The sequence below is a fragment of the Ambystoma mexicanum genome, chromosome 2q (genome assembly GCF_040938575.1).
Source record: "Ambystoma mexicanum isolate Mex_15411 chromosome 2q, UKY_AmexF1_1, whole genome shotgun sequence".
Taxonomy (NCBI): Eukaryota; Metazoa; Chordata; class Amphibia; order Caudata; family Ambystomatidae; genus Ambystoma; species Ambystoma mexicanum.
The window spans coordinates 717,115,197-717,132,163 of NC_090924.1; positions in this window are offsets into that span (position 1 = coordinate 717,115,197).

Here is a 16,967-nt window from a genome sequence, read left to right on the forward strand (position 1 = left end):
AGAGGAGGTTCAGGTTCTCCCGGGCATCGAGGCCGCCATTTTGGATGTGCCGCTCGGAGAGGGGGGGAGCCGGGTAAAAGCGCCGTATCGGGGCTCCCGGGCTCCGATTTTCGTCGAAAACAGCTGCGGGGCACGGGTCTTCGCCTCAGCTTCGGTTAGGTTGTCAGAAGGGCAGCCCAGCGAGCATGAAGCACCTAATTCAGGATCAGACTACGGGGCTTGGCCGGAGCTCGAAAGTTCCGCGTCCTCACTCCATGAGCACCAAGCCACGCCCCCCCTGTTGCCCTTGAACTATCATCTTGCAACAACATTGTTCTGATTTTTTCTGTGTTCATTCAGGCTGATTGTTTAGATCATCCCATTTTTCATATGCTTTTTTCATCCCTAATGCCACATATGTGACATGCTTCTGTCATTGTTTACACCCCACATTGTGCCACTTTAGTTACCTGGTTATGTGAATGATTAGACCATTCAGGGCGAGGGAGTATTGGCCTGCTGAAATTTATTTTTAGGGCCTGTTTACATGTGGAACATGATAGTTGTTTGCTGTCATGTTGAAGTGACCAACCATTGATGTGTACATCTGCCTACAATCACTGTCTTATTGTACACTGGATGTGTTGCAGTGTGTGACACATGCATATGTTGCAACACTATTCTGCATTAATCTTCCCATCATGTCCATGTGACATGGATGTGTGACAGTACTCATTCAATGACATATCGCTGTAGTTGTCTAATTTACCATGGCTATGCTACATGACATCTGTGTGCTGGCATGTGTCATGTATGTGTATTGGACATGCCACTCACAGGCTGATGTGTGATGCCAGTGCTACACAACATGCTGCAAATGTGTTGCTTTTCCATCTTGGTGTCCTCATTGTCTGCCTTTTTGACTCCCCTTCAAACTCATTGACAGTGCATGCATGCATGCCAGGGTTATAGTCATGTGGGACATGTGTAAACCATGTACAGGATCTCTGTCTTGTCAGACCTATGTGCGTGCTATGGTGCTCATGCCTGTTTCCATTTCTTGTATTTCATGTTTTTGCAGGTGACGACGCACTTGATGCTGGTGAGGTTCAGGAGATGCTGCAGACCCAGGAGGGTTCTCAGCCACGACCAAGCACCAGTGGGGGACGTGGTGTGGTGGTGGGTGAAAACACTTTGGTACTGCAGACCATACTCTTGAGGGGTGTCTCTGGGTGCAGCTCCCCAGACCTCTATTCAGGCACAGGATGACTCCCAGGCTGACTTCCAGGTCAGCAAATCTAAGCTACGTGTGGTGGTGCAAGTTGGTGTCACCTGGCCACGTGGATCTGGGGCAGCGATGTCATCTGCTGCCCCAAGTAGGCAGGATGGGGAGGCTGCAGGGGCAGCTGCAGCTCTATCCACCCCAGCTCTGAGTCTCCCAGCCGGGACGGTGTCGGTCCAGGTCCATCAAACCGACGTTGCCCCTGCCAACATCACACTTCAGCCAATGCCTGTCCCAAGACCTATTGTCATTGTGCCTTCGCACACTCCTAGTACCCAGTCCACTGGCGCTTCTGCCCCTACTGACCATAGCGGCGTAAGCCACTCAGGCTCCGCTCCACCTTTGAAAAAGAGGAAGAAGGGTGCTCTGGCACTACAAGCTGAGACCCCAGACACGTCTACACACTCCGGTGCGTCAAGGAAGCCTAGCTTTAATGACGCCGAACTTGATGCACTTGTGACATATGTGTCGGCACATAGTCGTGAAATGGTGGTGACTGCAGGGTGCAAGACCACACCTGGTCAACGTAGGGCACACTGGCAGACCATCGCGGACCGCATAAGTGCCCTTGGATTTGTGAGGCGCACAGTTGATGATTGCTACAAGCGGTGGAATGACCTGAAACGCAGAGCAAAGAACAAGCTGGCCTCAAATCATGCCGGTACTCTGGTGACTGGTGGTGGGTCTCCACCAGAGGACAACGAACTCACTGAACATGAGTCTATTGCTGGGACCTTCGTCACAGAGGAACAAATCCAAGGCGTGGGAGAACTACCTGATAACAACGCATTGTCCGGTGAGTACCCATGCATGTGTGTGTAATCCATGTGTATGTTGTTTTGGTGATGGGTTCTGATTGAGTGCCAGGTGAGGGTGTGTACTCCTGAGTGTTATGGGTCACCCATGTGCTTCCTCCAATACATTCACCTGCCTTTGATTTGGGTATGACAGTATCCCTTCTGCCACAGTAGCCAATTAGCCCGACATTACTGCTGTTGCCCTTGAACTATCATCTTGCAACAACGTTGTTCTGATTTTTTCTGTGTTCATTCAGGCTGATTCTTTAGATCATCCCATTTTTCATATGCTTTTTTCATCCCTAATACCACATATGTGACATGCTTCTGTCATTGTTTACACCCCACATGGTGCCACTTTAGTTACCTGGTTATGTGAATGATTAGACCATTCAGGGCGAGGGAGTATTGGCCTGCTGAAATTTATTTTTAGGGCCTGTTTGCATGTGGAACATGATAGTTGTTTGCTGTCATGTTGAAGTGACCAACTATTGATGTGTACATCTGCCTACAATCACTGTCTTATTGTACACTGGATGTGTTGCAGTGTGTGACACATGCATATGTTGCAACACTATTCTGCATTAATCTTCCCATCATGTCCATGTGACATGGATGTGTGACAGTACTCATTACCTGACATATCGCTACATATCGCTAATTTACCATGGCTATGCTACATGACATCTGTGTGCTGGCATGTGTCATGTATGTGTATTGGACATGCCACTCACAGGCTGATGTGTGATGCCAGTGCTACACAACATGCTGCAAATGTGTTGCTTTTCCATCTTGGTGTCCTCATTGTCTGCCTTTTCGACTCCCCTTCAAACTCATTGACAGTGCATGCATGCATGCCAGGGTTATAGTCATGTGGGACATGTGTAAACCATGTACAGGATCTCTGTCTTGTCAGACCTATGTGCGTGCTATGGTGCTCATGCCTGTTTCCATTTCTTGTATTTCATGTTTTTGCAGGTGACGACGCACTTGATGCTGGTGAGGTTCAGGAGATGCTGCAGACCCAGGAGGGTTCTCAGACACGACCAAGCACCAGTGGGGGACGTGGTGTGGTGGTGGGTGAAAACACTTTGGTACTGCAGACCATACTCTTGAGGGGTGTCTCTGGGTGCAGCTCCCCAGACCTCTATTCAGGTGCTGAGTTGGATGATGAGACTTATGTGCTGTTGCAGGTCAGTGCTTCTGGCAGGGATTCTGTTCTGTCCAACCCACCTGCACCAGGGGTAGAACCCTCTATGGGGATGTCAGTGTTGGTAGGTGCGCCTTTGGCGGTTACGGATGCAGGGTCACACTCCACAGCATCTGATCCTGTTCCTGGGCCAGCAGATCAGAGGGGGAATGCAGTCCTGCAGCCTCAGGCAGTGCCAGCACAGCAAGGTGCAGATCGCCTTGACCCGAACAAGTGTGGTCCCCGCCGACGCGGTGGCCGTGCGCCACCAAGCAATACTGTATGGGAAAACTCCATGTACGGTATGGCAACCCAACAGGCAGCATCAGTAGAAATGATGGCTCAGGCAATGGAGAGGGTGGCCACTTCCATTATCCCCCCTGAAAGGCAGATGGAGCAACAACAGCAGGCAACAGACTCCATTTGCCAATCACAGAGGGAAGACAAGTTGGCGTCCAACAGGGACCGACGGGCGGCACTGGAGACTCTGCGAAAATCCATATCAATAGAGTCACAGGGCCACAGGGAAGCCCTGAGGGAAGAACTCCATAACCTCAGGCAGAGTCTGCTTGAACTTGAGGCTTCCCAAAATGTCAGGGCAGAACAGCAGCTGGAGCAGCTCACACGTTCGCTCTCAGCTGAGCTGCAGGCAACACGTGAGGGGATCCAGGCATCACGCAAGGCCATGCGTGCAGAAGTGCAGGCAACCCGTGAGGTGCTGCATGGGGATCTCCGCACTTTAATCCTCCAGAATCAGACCTTCCAGACCTGCATGCTTGCTGCCATGGAGGACCATACCAGGGCTTTGCGTGGGCTGCCTCCTATAGTGCCACCAAATCCTGATGCAGTAGCAGAGGGTGAAGAGAGTGACAGCAGTTCTCCCACAATGGCATAGCCATGCAGGCCATGAGCCCATGGAGGTATTTTTTTTTTCCGCAACATCCACACAAGTGGATGTTGGTGTGCACCCTGTCCTGGAACCTCCTGGTTGGCCACCCCCCCGACCCCCACATGGCCATTTTTTATTTTATTTTTTATTTTTTTTGCAGTGTGTTGCCTTGTGTGGCTCCCGTGGGCATCCACTGTATTCCGCTGGGGACATGCAGGCTTTTCCTGAGTTTGGGTTAGATGCTTGGGTTCGTGACACACACACCCCTTCCCGCTTCCTGTTTCCATGGGCTTGCAAAGGGTGTAACCAAGTGACAGTGACTTACACAGTGACATTGGGCTCCCAGGAGCTGTGTGGGCAGTCTGTAGGCAATACTGCGTGGACATCCCTAGTGGGTATTGTTGTTGTATTGTACACTGCATGGTGTATTGATATGTGCTTGTGCATCCATGTCTTCCTCCTAATTTGCAGGTTCCTTCCTCATGTCTTCACAAGGCCGTCTCCTTAGCAGATGGATTTCATGTTGTATGCAGTACACTGACACATTTGCGTGGCAGCAACACTCTACAGTTGGAAGGGGTCGATGTGCTGGCTTATTCAGGTTGTAAGACTACCACTACTTTGACTTGGTACTGTCATGTTTTTGCAATGTTTCATGGTGTGTTGCTGTATTGTGCTGGTGGTAAGTATTTGTTCATGTGTGCTGTTTGTTATTGATTACTGGGAGCATATTGTCTGTGGGCAGTTTCCATTTGGGACAGTGCACTTTGTGACACTTGTGTCAGGTCTTGTGCATTGCTTTGTTTGCTTTCACATTGCATGACATGCCATGGTGTGTTGGGTGGCGGATCTGGGGAGGGGTTGTGTGACATGGCGCTGTTTTCATGTTGTATTTTGCAAGGGGGTAATCAATTTAGCAGCATAGATGTATGTCTTATAATGACACAGCATTGGTGGTGTTTCAGTAGGTTGGGATGCACACAATGTAACACTTCCAGGTGACCAATCTCAGGCTGGTATGGTTGTGACAGTTGACTGTCCCCTATGTCATCATCATTGATTGTCAGCTGGTATGTGCCAGGGCTGTGTGCACTCCACAGGGGTGTGATTTTAGGTGAAGTAATTAGCCACCAGCTGCGTACGGCTGCCTCATGACGTGCCCTTTCCCCTCCCATGCGCAGCGGCTGTGCATGTGGTTGGAGATGTGGGGGCACCACCATGTCCACCGATTGGCCCCAGCATGTTGCAACATTGTGCAGGACACATGCTGCCACTATGATCCTGCACACTACTGGGGGAGCGTATAGCAGCTGCACACCAAGGGAGCGAAGGCGTGACTTGAGCACTCCAAATGTGCGCTCCACTATGCCCCGGGTTGCAATATGGGCTGTATTGTATCTTACCTCGGGTGGTGTGGTGGGGTTCCAAATTGGCATCATCATGCCGGTGCTCAGAGGGTAGGCACTGTCCCCTGGGGAGGTGGTGATGGGTTTCATTAGTGGGTTTGTGACATTACTCAGTATCTGACATGCATGCATGTGCAGTGGCATTTATACTCACCAAGCAGCCAAGTATCGCCATGCCGCCCAGCTTCTAGGTCCCGGTTTAGGGTTGACATTCTGTAAATGAAACTGTCATGGGTGGACCCTGGATAGTTGGCATATACTGAGGTGATGATTCCCTTGGCATCACATACTACCTGCACGTTGATGGAATGCCAGTGCTTGCAGTTTCTATAGATGTGCTCCGTTGCCCTGGGGGGACGTAGAGCCACATGGGTGCAATCAATGGCACCTAGCACTTTGGGGAATTGTGCCACCCCGTAGAAATTCTGAACGGCAGCCTGCCTTTCTGCAGGTGTTCTGGGCAGGTATATGTGCCTGCAGACTGATGGGCGTGCAGTCATGATGGCCAACACCTGGTGTAGGCAGCGTGACTGCGTGGCCTGTGACACCCCCCCCACTATAGCACTTGTCCACTGAAATGATCCAGTGGCCAAGAAGTGCAGTACATTAAGCACCTTTTCAAGGGGGCTCAGTGCTTGGGAACACATGGTGGGTGATGTAAGGTCATCCTCCCACTCACTCACCAGGTCGAGTATTATGTGAGGTGGAAACCTGTACCTCCCATACACCTGGTCATCAGGCATCCCAAAAAGGCTGGTTCTGGCTGTAAAAATTCTGGGCCTGACTATCCTCCTCCTCCTCCTGCGGTATCCCACGACCACTGCTGCAAGGAACGGTATATTCATCTTAGCTTCTGAGCTTGTTTGTTGTTTGTGCACACTTTTATGCTGCGCGGGTCCACGTATGCCTGCTTCCTGCTGGCGTACGTGTTTCTGGATTAGCGCATCTGTTTTGGCGCACGCATTAGCCCCGTTCGATTCCATGAATATGTGTTGTAGGCGCGAGTGTGGGCGTTCTGCGCATTTGCCTCCTGTACTTCCCCCATGACGCCCACATTTCCACGCGTTGTTCCCCATTTCACGTGTTACGCCCCGTGTTACGCCTACTTTTGTTGTGTGCGCTGCGCTATGTGCGCTTTCGCTGTGCGCGTAGCGCACGCTGTTTGAAGACGTGTGCGCCAGTTTGCGGCACACAGGATTTTGGCGCACATCCATGGATTTAGACGCGCACAGACTTCCATGAATCGCTGTGCGCGGGTTTCGCTGCGATTTTCGCACTTGTGCTGTGATTCGCACGCTTTCGCACGCTTGCATGGAAATTCTCAGTGCACATTAATTCCATGAATTGGCCTGACAGTATAGAGAGGCGGGGGAGAGAGGGAGAGAGAGAGAGACGCAAAGAGAGAGAAGCAGAGAGAGAGAGAATGACCGAGAGACATCGAAACATATGATAGCTAGAGAGACAGGGCTGACAACGAGTGCTTGGGAAAGAGAGAGAGAGAGACAAAGAGAGAGACAAAGAGAGAGAGAGAGAGTGAGAGAGAGAGAGATGCTTGGTTTAAATCCCGGTAACAAAACATAACACACTGAATACAGAATATACCTTGTGAAATCCCTCGGAGCAGGATGGTGCAGAAGATGTTCTGCCTCTGGAGCGGGGGGTGCTTACACTCCATTGGATGCCATCCATTGACACATTCTCAAACTCAAAAAAATATATTATAACACTATATGACAATATTGTAGCACATGACAAAATAGCAGAACACATTGCAGTAAGTTACAAAAAAAAGGGGGAGAGAGGAGGGATAGAGACAGAGAGGGAGAGAAAAAGAGAGAGTGGGACATAAATATAACAGTATAGAGAAGGCGAGAGGGAGATGAAAGGGATCACCACGCTGCGAGAGATAGAACGAGATCCACAGAGTTATAAACTGTAGAGGGAGAGGAAGAAAGGGATATCAAAGATTTTACCACACTGAGAAGGTGAGAGGGAGATGACAAAGGACGCACCATTCCGACATAGAGACAGAGAGAGTGAAAGAGTGGACAGTGGACAGAGACAATGGGGCCTTACCGGGTCCTCCAAAGTTGGAATGACCCGCTAAGTCCCCATTCCGAGAACCCAGACACGAGTCTGGAGGCAGCCATGGCGCTAATAGCACAATGGCTACCTCCAAACTCGTAATGAGGCCCTATGAGATTGGTATTCTGAGTGGTACATGGTTTGACAGTAACATAATTGATGCAGAATAAATGCAGAGGACATTGCAGTAAAGTGAAGCGAGGGTTTACTGGCTAGACAGTACTCAAGTGAATTCCAAGCTCTTTGTTTATGCATGCCACCTTTCCTGGCTTGGCAGGTGGCTTTTCGGGGGACTTTGCATAATTGTCTATTTATGCTTTCGGGTCGAGATGGTCTCCCAAATTCTGGATGATCAACGCAGAGCTTCTTTGGCAGGGTGTGAGTCTTGTAGAAGTTCTTTGCTTCCATGGTCGGTGAGTAGCCCATGGTTGGGGTAGGACTTTTAGATTAATTTGTGAATAACTGTTTTATGGATGTTGGGTGAGAAGAGAAAAATGCTAACGCTATATATTTTATTCAGTAAAAAGAGTAATGTATATTTTTTCTAAAACTCCATGCGTTCATGAATTCGTTGTTTTTCTATGTGTATGCATATAGCCGTAATTGTGTAATTTGGAACATGTGAATGACTCTCTTTGGCAACACTTTTTGTATATGACGTCCAGTGTTAGGAACAGGGAAAACGGGGTGTTCCTGGGTTTCTGTATCAAACACTGTGCTACGCCATGAATGTTCTTTGATCTTTGTATGTAAACATGCATATAAGGCGGAGGCCGTGAGGTAACAACACAGCTGCCATTACAGTAGATCCCAAGGGCTCCTTGTGCTCATTGGCCAAGCTAAAAAGCAAGCAGAGTAGGCAAAGCTGTTTCCCATTTCTATGTGTGACACCTCAAGCCAGTGCTAGTTATTCCCATTACATGTTGTGACTTGTAGTTTCGTTGTTCCCATTGTAACTATTGGCCTTCATGGAAATTTGTTCGCACTGTTCCATAATTCAGGGTGTTTGTTGGCAGTGCAAAGCCACTTTGCATCTGTGAAAAGCCACTTTGCACCGTGCAAATAAATTCCATGAATCAGGCCCCAAGGGCCCAATTCATGGAATAATTTGTGTGGCAAAAACAGTACTTGTGTGCCAAACTGTGCGCAAATCCGCGTTCGTCGATTCACAGAATCGAATTTGCCGTACTTTTCTCTGACTTGCGTGGAGTTCGCGCATGCTCGGCACGTCTATGCAAGCCATCGAGGTACTTGGGCTAGACTCCATGCAGAGCTTGGGCGTGGCATGCGCAGAGAGCTGGGTAAGGGGCAGAACAACAAAAACGGGGAAGAACTTGCTAAAAAGTGGCCGTGCTGAGGGATGGCCTGCAGGCAGTCCTTTGCACGGCCACAATTGCGCGGCACAAGACATATTCATGGATTCAATTGGGCCAACCTCTCACCCGGGAAGTGGCCATGCAAGTCCTTCAAACTATCCACCACCCCAAGTCAGGCGTAAGTACACTTGCACGCAGGTCTCACAGTGTGCAGGTGGTTTTGCATGTCGGATTTAGGGTTGTGTGTACGCAACCTGGGATCCGAACTTACTCAGGGGTGTGCCTAAGCAGTGTAGTGGGGTGTAGGAATGCTTTACAGGGTTTCGCACACAGATTTTCAGAGTTTAGACCGAATTACGATTTTTTATATGCATGTTGTCGAGGTGCAGCATACAGTTATGGGGGGCCCCGTGCAGAGTCCCCGAGATGGAAGCCTGCTTGTGGGGACCCCACGCACTGTTTGAAGGGTGCGTGTATTTGTGCACAGAGAAGTGCGCAAAGGTGGCTGTTCTGGCTATTATTTGCTTTGCATGTTGGCATGTCAGGGGTGTTCTGCCACTTGTGAGTACGGTTACTTTGCGCTGTAAATTCCATTAATACGCAGGGCGCGGATTTTACATTCTGTGCACAGGCTTGCACAGTGTCCTTCTTGGCACGCCGCCCCTGCGGGATTTCTGCGCACATTTCCATTAATCGGGCCCAAAGTGTCAACGCCTCATTTGCATATGTTTGAATGTTTCCAGCTGACTAACGAATGGCACGGTCTTGAACTTCTTTTGTGCATATATACTGTCAGGCCAGAAGCATCCTGTCGAAAATGTGCATTATAATTACGGCTCCCTGTTTTCCACGTCTACTGATTTTTACACATAAATACAGATGCTTCCCTTCAGTTTTTATTTGTCAAAATAGAAAAAAGTGGAAATTCAGCTCTCTTGCTTTGCTCTCCAGGTTGTCAATCACGACTTGCCTTCCACAAGTAGCAATGGCAGGCGCACCCATTTGTTTTTAAGGTGAATATCTTGAATTGAAGTGCAGGAACCAAGCTCTGTGAGCGCCCAACTACAGGCATCCAAGCACTACTTTGTCATTACAATAGATGTGGAAAATGACTAGTCGCAAACTATTTTCTTTACAGAGGAAAAAAAAAATGTGAACAAAATACAGATAATAGGACCCAAAAATTAATATGGCTAAATACAGGGGGGTATAAATACCATGAGACTGGGAGCCATAATTATAATTAACAGCTGTGCATTTCAAGTTATGTTATACTTAGACCCTGGCTCCGAATCAGACTAAAAAACAAGCGCTTATTATCTATTCTGAACAATTTAAAAATCGAATGTTGTTGATGGTCACAGATTCTAATTTACATGTTTATGTATAAGGCACAGGTGGCTCTAAAATTTGCCATGATAGGCAGCCATGATCATAGCTGTTGCTTTTTTGCTTGAAAAGAAGCCTTTTTTGCTGACAGTCTTTGCTTCATTAAGATAGCAGGGGTAGACTCTGCTTCAGGCATCCGAAAGGTGATGCCTCTATTCCAGCTCAGAATTGATGCCGTAGCTGTTTGTCCATAGGAAACTGAATATTGTACACAGCGTTTTTCAAAGGTGTGATTATGTCATCAGGACAACGGGGGAACGGCTTGGCTTCTGTACGGGCTGCTATGTGAAATACACCATGTTCCCGTTCCGGGGTCCATGCATTATTCATGGTGAAAACTCAATTTACAATCGTAAAAAAAAAAAAAATAGGCTGCTGCTTCAGCAGTGATTGCTGCGCGCAAACAGGATCTGCGAAGGGACAGAGATGGGCGACAGGGAGAGATCTAAGCGCGCTAATCAAGGTTCAGGTCAAGCGGGCATGGTCATTATTTCACAAGCTTCAGAGCAATCAGCAGAGCGTGGTCCAAAGATGGCCACTCTGTAGGCCGCATCGTGCAGGACAAATGTGATTGTGGCATATGGCGAAGGATTGATGTGTGGGTGTCAGGGCGCGTGCGCGCGCTTATGTGAAGAGACACTGCTGCTGGAGGAAAAGGCTTTGAACAAAATGAAAAATGACAGAAAAAGAAGTGCCTGGTAACAAACAAAAAAACGTACAGTTACACAAACACGCTACGGTTTCACATCACGCTGTAAACAGAGGGAATCCGCAAACCTTCTTCATTAAATATGATGTATATCCTTGTAGATGTACGGAGCTCCCATGCTGGCGGAGGTTTAGGTTGTGATCAGCGTCCCTTCATTAAAAGCAATGGCGATGCACCATACGGAATGCACAATATGGTCGCAGAGAGCTAATGAGCCTTGGCCAATCGATGTTGGATAAGTGTGTTTTCAAGGTGGAAAGACGTATTAATGACTTTCAGGATGCATTTACTGTAATCAATTGAAGAAGCAAACCAAAGTGCTCGGTTCTTTTGGGCCTCATTACGAGGAATGCGGTCCCATAATGAACAGTGCCGGTAAGGGACCGGCACCGTTCATTACTGGCTGCCTCATTATGAGGTCTGCAGCAGGTCCCGCAAAGGATGTCTGGTGAAACCAGGCGTCCTAAGCAGGACGCGCTAGCAGACGAGGATGCTAACAATGGACCAGTCAATAACGGGCCCGTTGTTAGCATCCTCCCCATTCCCATTTGAGCCCCGATAGGGCCGATAGGGCTCAATGGGAATGGGGATGTACCGGGTCCCGGTCCCGGGAAGGGGAATTACCGGGCCCTCCACGGTCGGAATGGCCCGGTAATTCCCTATTCCTGGAACCCGGACTCGGTACCCGGTATGGGGGTAGCCATGCCGGTAAGAACGGCATGGCTACCTCCATACTCGTAATGAGGCCCACTGTCTTTTGATTGACAATTGTAATTGGTTTTCCGATTCTAGCGAATGAGAGATCTCAATAAACTCTTCAATTTCAGATCCTTGTTTGATTTCTATCTGTGATTGATATACTACTGTCAACACGTGTTTCCACCTTTAAAAACACAGGTCTTCTTCAGGGCCAGTATATCACCTCTTCATTCTATAAGTCTTGTACCAAATACTTAAGGACTGTTGTCCATCAATAGTCAGAGGATCCTCCTAATTGATTGGTTTCTCCAGATCCTATGGGTTGTTTCCCTGTAGCTCCTTTAATTGGAGATGTGCTTCCTGAACCTATACCACACTCTCAATAGCGCTATCTATGTGGCTGCAGTGGTCAGCTGCACATAGGATCTGGAGAAACCAATCAGGAAGATCCTCTGATGATTGATGGACAACAGTCCTATCAATGACGCATAAAGCCAGCGGATCCCATAGAGAGCCACAGCATTTGCGCCGGCATGAAAATTCATGCCGGCGTAAATGTTGGGAGTATCTGTATGGTGGAGAAAAAGGAAGGAAGCGGAGAAAACGCAAGTTGTGTTCCACCCAACCCTGCAATACAAGCACCGGAAAATGGGGCGTGATGTAAATAACATCATAAAAGCCATAAGGCTTTTACAATGTTTCTTATGTTACTCCCCATTGAAAATGAGCCCCAAAGTGGACCCAAAGCACACTGTAGGTTAAAAGAGTTGCTGTTTGTAGAGGAGGGTACTATATCTGTATACCTGTAGGTGGTAATGCACACTTTTGCAAACGCATATTGGTTACCATCTAGCGATACGCATTTCCTAGGCACAACGGACTTGGCACTGGTCATTTTGACAGTATTTTTACGCCAATCACTGCACGCTTAGTATATGGAACTGTGTGGTCCCTTTTACTGAGGGCAGAGTGTTTGGCTTAAATATACTGTCACCCAACGCACTGCATTTGTGACTGTTTTGGTTGACAAAATATTTGAGCAAACAGTCGTATACAAGCATGGGTAGGTCTATGCGCCACGATATTACTATTAGCACTGCTAACCAGGCACACACTGCTCCCTGCGCCCTGTTCACTTGCGGCGAACAGGATGTGACTGAATGGGTTGCACCAAAGGCGGCACACTGAAGCACACTGAAATTGGCTGTGCCATAAGGCTTGGATTCTCCCACTTCCAGGAACACTCTTGAAGAAGAGACCTTCTAGTGATCTACAACAAGAGTAACTCTGTTACTGTGACCACAAAAGTGATGGGTGGAAGGTTTTGAATGAATCTGCCCAGAGCAATGCCAGTGGTTAAGATTAATTCTAAACCTTCCAGCCATCACCTCTTTGCTTTTGCTTTGTCACCCCGAGAGGGACGGGTAATACCCAAAGACGTGGGTCCCGTGCCTGCTGGGCCTAGAGACCCAAGTTATTCCTCACTGATGAGCCCCAACAAGGGCGAAACATGTTTGGGGATGCTTGTGGTCTCGTGCAGAAGGGATGTGGCCTAGCAGTTCGGGCTGGACTGCCCCTTTTGGGGTGAGGCCAAGCCTGATTTGCACATGGTCTTTCCCCTTCTGTAATGGCTTGGCAGGCGAAGAACGATGGTCTGGAGGGTTGCCCAGAGCAATGCCAGTGGTTAAGATTAATTCTAAACCTTCCAGCCATCACCTCTTTGTTTTTGCTTTGTCACCCCGAGTGGGACGGGTATGCCCAGACGTGGGTCCCGTGCCTGCTGGGCCTAGAGACCCAAGTTACTCATCACTGATGAGCCCCAACAAGGGCGAAACATGTTTGGGGATGCTTGTGGTCTCGTGCAGAAGGGATGTGGCCTAGCAGTTCGGGCTGGACTGCCCCTTTTGGGGTGAGGCCAAGCCTGATTTGCATATGGTCTTTCCCCTTCTGTGATGGCTTGGCAGGCGAAGAACGGTGGTCTGGAGGGTTGCCCAGAGCAATGCCAGTGGTTAAGATTCATTCTAATCCTTCCAGCCATCACCTCTTTGTTTTTGCTAACTCTGTTACTAACATCAAAGGGACAATAGTAGCAGCAAGGGTACAATATTGCCCGAAATCCAAGTAGAGTTTAGTCATTAGAAGCCGGAAAGAGAAGACGTGTAGTTAGTTTGCTTAGTTTGCTGTTGTACTGCATCAAGCCTGCTTTATTAAACAATTAAACATCTCAGTCCCAACCAGAGTACCAAAGAAATGTTACCCGAAGTGAAGTTTATGCTACCAAAGGCATAAACATTGCACTGAATGAAGAAAAAATAATGGTCCCTAGAATATGGTACACACTGAAGCACCGCAACTGTTCTGATTTGTCATTGTTGCTGTTCCTAGCCTTTAAAATGTGTGGCCCATCTTAACTCGATTTTACCCATACGTGTGAAAACTGTCATGCCAAAATGGTTGATGGGCAACTGAAAGAAATATGCTTCGAAAGATCAAATACTGGGAAGTCCCATAAATCTTTGCTTTAACGCAGTGGCACAAAACGGAGGTCATCCTTGCTATGTTGTTAGCCTGGCAGCTGTCGAAAGATTTATGGAGATTGCTGATAAATGCACTCAATAGATACTTGAAATTGGAATCATACGTTTTCAGGAGGACAGCCTGTCTATGGTGCTTAGAAGATGCATCAGGCCAGCATGTGTATTGCACTTAGAGATAACATGGCCTTCTACAGATGACCTCATCACCCTACTTCAAAGACAAGGTTCCATCCGAGCCTCAAGGTACGTATGCATGCACCACATCAGCAGGCTCGGAATGGCCTATAAAGCAATAGGGGAAAGCCCGAACCAAAAGTGTAAAATTCTAGTGTGGGTCCGTTTTTGTTGGTCAAAGTGGGCTACTTTTTGGGCCAGTGTGGGCCAGTTTTGATGAGTTACTTCACCATGCGGATAGTAGTTTTGACCAGTGTTGCTGAATACATATTCCTTAAAATGCACAATTTGCATCGCATTTTATCCACAAAAAAAAGCCTTGGGTACTATCACACGGTCTGTCAAAGAAGGACTGCATTTCTATTTGCAACTGTGGCCCACAGATTTAGAATCCGGGGACGACCTACGACAAGAAATTCAGATGTAGCTGGACACATAAGGCTCCCCCAGGCTTACACACTGTGCACAACATCTACGCCACCAGAATGCAGCAACGACCTATGACAAAATTCATCTAGCTGGACACAATGAATTTTTCTTGCTATTGCACATAATCCTCTCTACCCAGCACTCATGCACGTGCCTGACTTCATGGCTCGTTTTATAAAGCCCGGCCAGCCCTCCCAACTCCTTATCCTGGCCAAATGCACACACACATTCTATCCTTCACACACTTTCTCACACCTTGGAGCACATGGAGGCCATATTAATGGGAAAAAGGCGCTATACAAATTACTACTACGCAAACAAGTGCAGCTCCGTCACCGCATCTAAGACAGAAAATAAGATGCCAGGTACATAAACTGCAATAATAGACTGCTATTGGCTCTGAGCTCTTGCTCGTTACTGCTGCTTTCATGTATTCATGGCAGTGGAGCTCTCAGAGACTTATCACTTCAAAGCAGACCTCCTCCATCACCGGGTTCCCCAGAAACCACTCAGAGGGGACAACGCGCTGAATGCAGGCCTAGTCCCTCTTGGATGATAAAGCAGAGAGCCTTATCTATGCCAGAGCCTCATTGGGCAGGAGTCCAGCAGCAGTCCAGAATCGAAGCAAGCCGGCAAGGGAATCCCACCCTTTGACCCTCCCCTCCTCGCAGTGTCAACTATCCACTCAAGCAGGTTGGTGAACAAGTGAAGTGTGAAGTAGGCAATGACAATAAGTTAGGCAAGAAGCTTGAAGAGGACCTTGGAAAAGCTGAGACCAACAGACTCCAATTATCAGGTTAAGAGCTGCCAGAAGTTGGGTGTAGAGATAAGCGCAAATGTGTGTGCGCACACACAGACACACACATACATGCCACATACACACATGGTGATTTTCAGTTAATACCTGTGTTTAAAAACACAACTGGGAAAATTGTGGAAGGTCACCAGTCACTCAAACCTTGAGTGACACCCTGTAGTTAAAGAATATCCCTTCATGGGAGGGTTGTGTGGATTCGATTCTGATTGTGTACTGCAACAGCACATTTTGTTGTGGGAAGTTTCGGAAGGTAAGAAAACACCAAAATATTCCGTTCATTACAACATTGTATGCCCTGCAATACACCAAATATGAAGGGCGCTTCTAGGCCACAGACTGCACTAAGCAGAAGGAACGCCTATGGTTCCAATTGCCCTCATTACGACCCAGGCGGCCACGGAATGTACTAAGGGACCGGCATCGTACAATCCGGGCTGCCCTATTACGAGGTCCGCTAGCGGGTCCCGCTGTGGACGTCTGGTAAAACCAGGCATCCTTAGTGGGACCCGCTAGCGGACCAGGATGCTAACAACGGGCCCGTCATTAACGGGCCCGTTGTTAGCATCCTCCCCATTCCCATTGAGCCCTATCGGGCTCAATGGGAATGGGGATTAATTTTTATGGGTTCCCAGAAAAGGGCAATTATCAGGTCCGCCAAGGTCAGCGTGACCCAGTTATTGCCCCTTTCTGGCTGCCGGTAAGAAATCATTACCGACGGCAGCCGTGCTACCGCCTTGGTCATGATGAGGCCAAATGTCTATGTAAAAGGACCTGCATTGTGGAATTAGTGTGAATTTACAACAAGCAGAAAATGCCCTAAGCCTGATTTAAAAGATCTATTTAAAAACTCTATTTGCTTTTGATGGAAAAGAATCTTCATTGCTATATTACATTAACCTTTTCACATAATCCACAATGGAAGGGAAGCTTCTCGTGGCAAAGGAAACATTGTATATGGAGCCTACATAAAATAGCATTTCTATAAAAGCAAGAAGCTTCTTGTGCATGTGAGACGCTCTCAAGGTGCCCTATGATTGGTTTATCTGTTTAATGATTGATTAATGTGCATGTGATGCTTATATAGCACTGTTAATGTAATTTCTGGATGCACAATTGAAAAGGCGCCAGAACTCTGTGACATGTTCTGGGAAGAAACGGCGGAAAATTTGATATTACACAAAATGTATTTCTGATAGAAATATGAAATTCTATACATGTATGCCCATGTTCAACGTGCACATTTGTAGAAATTTGCTCCTAAATTGGACAT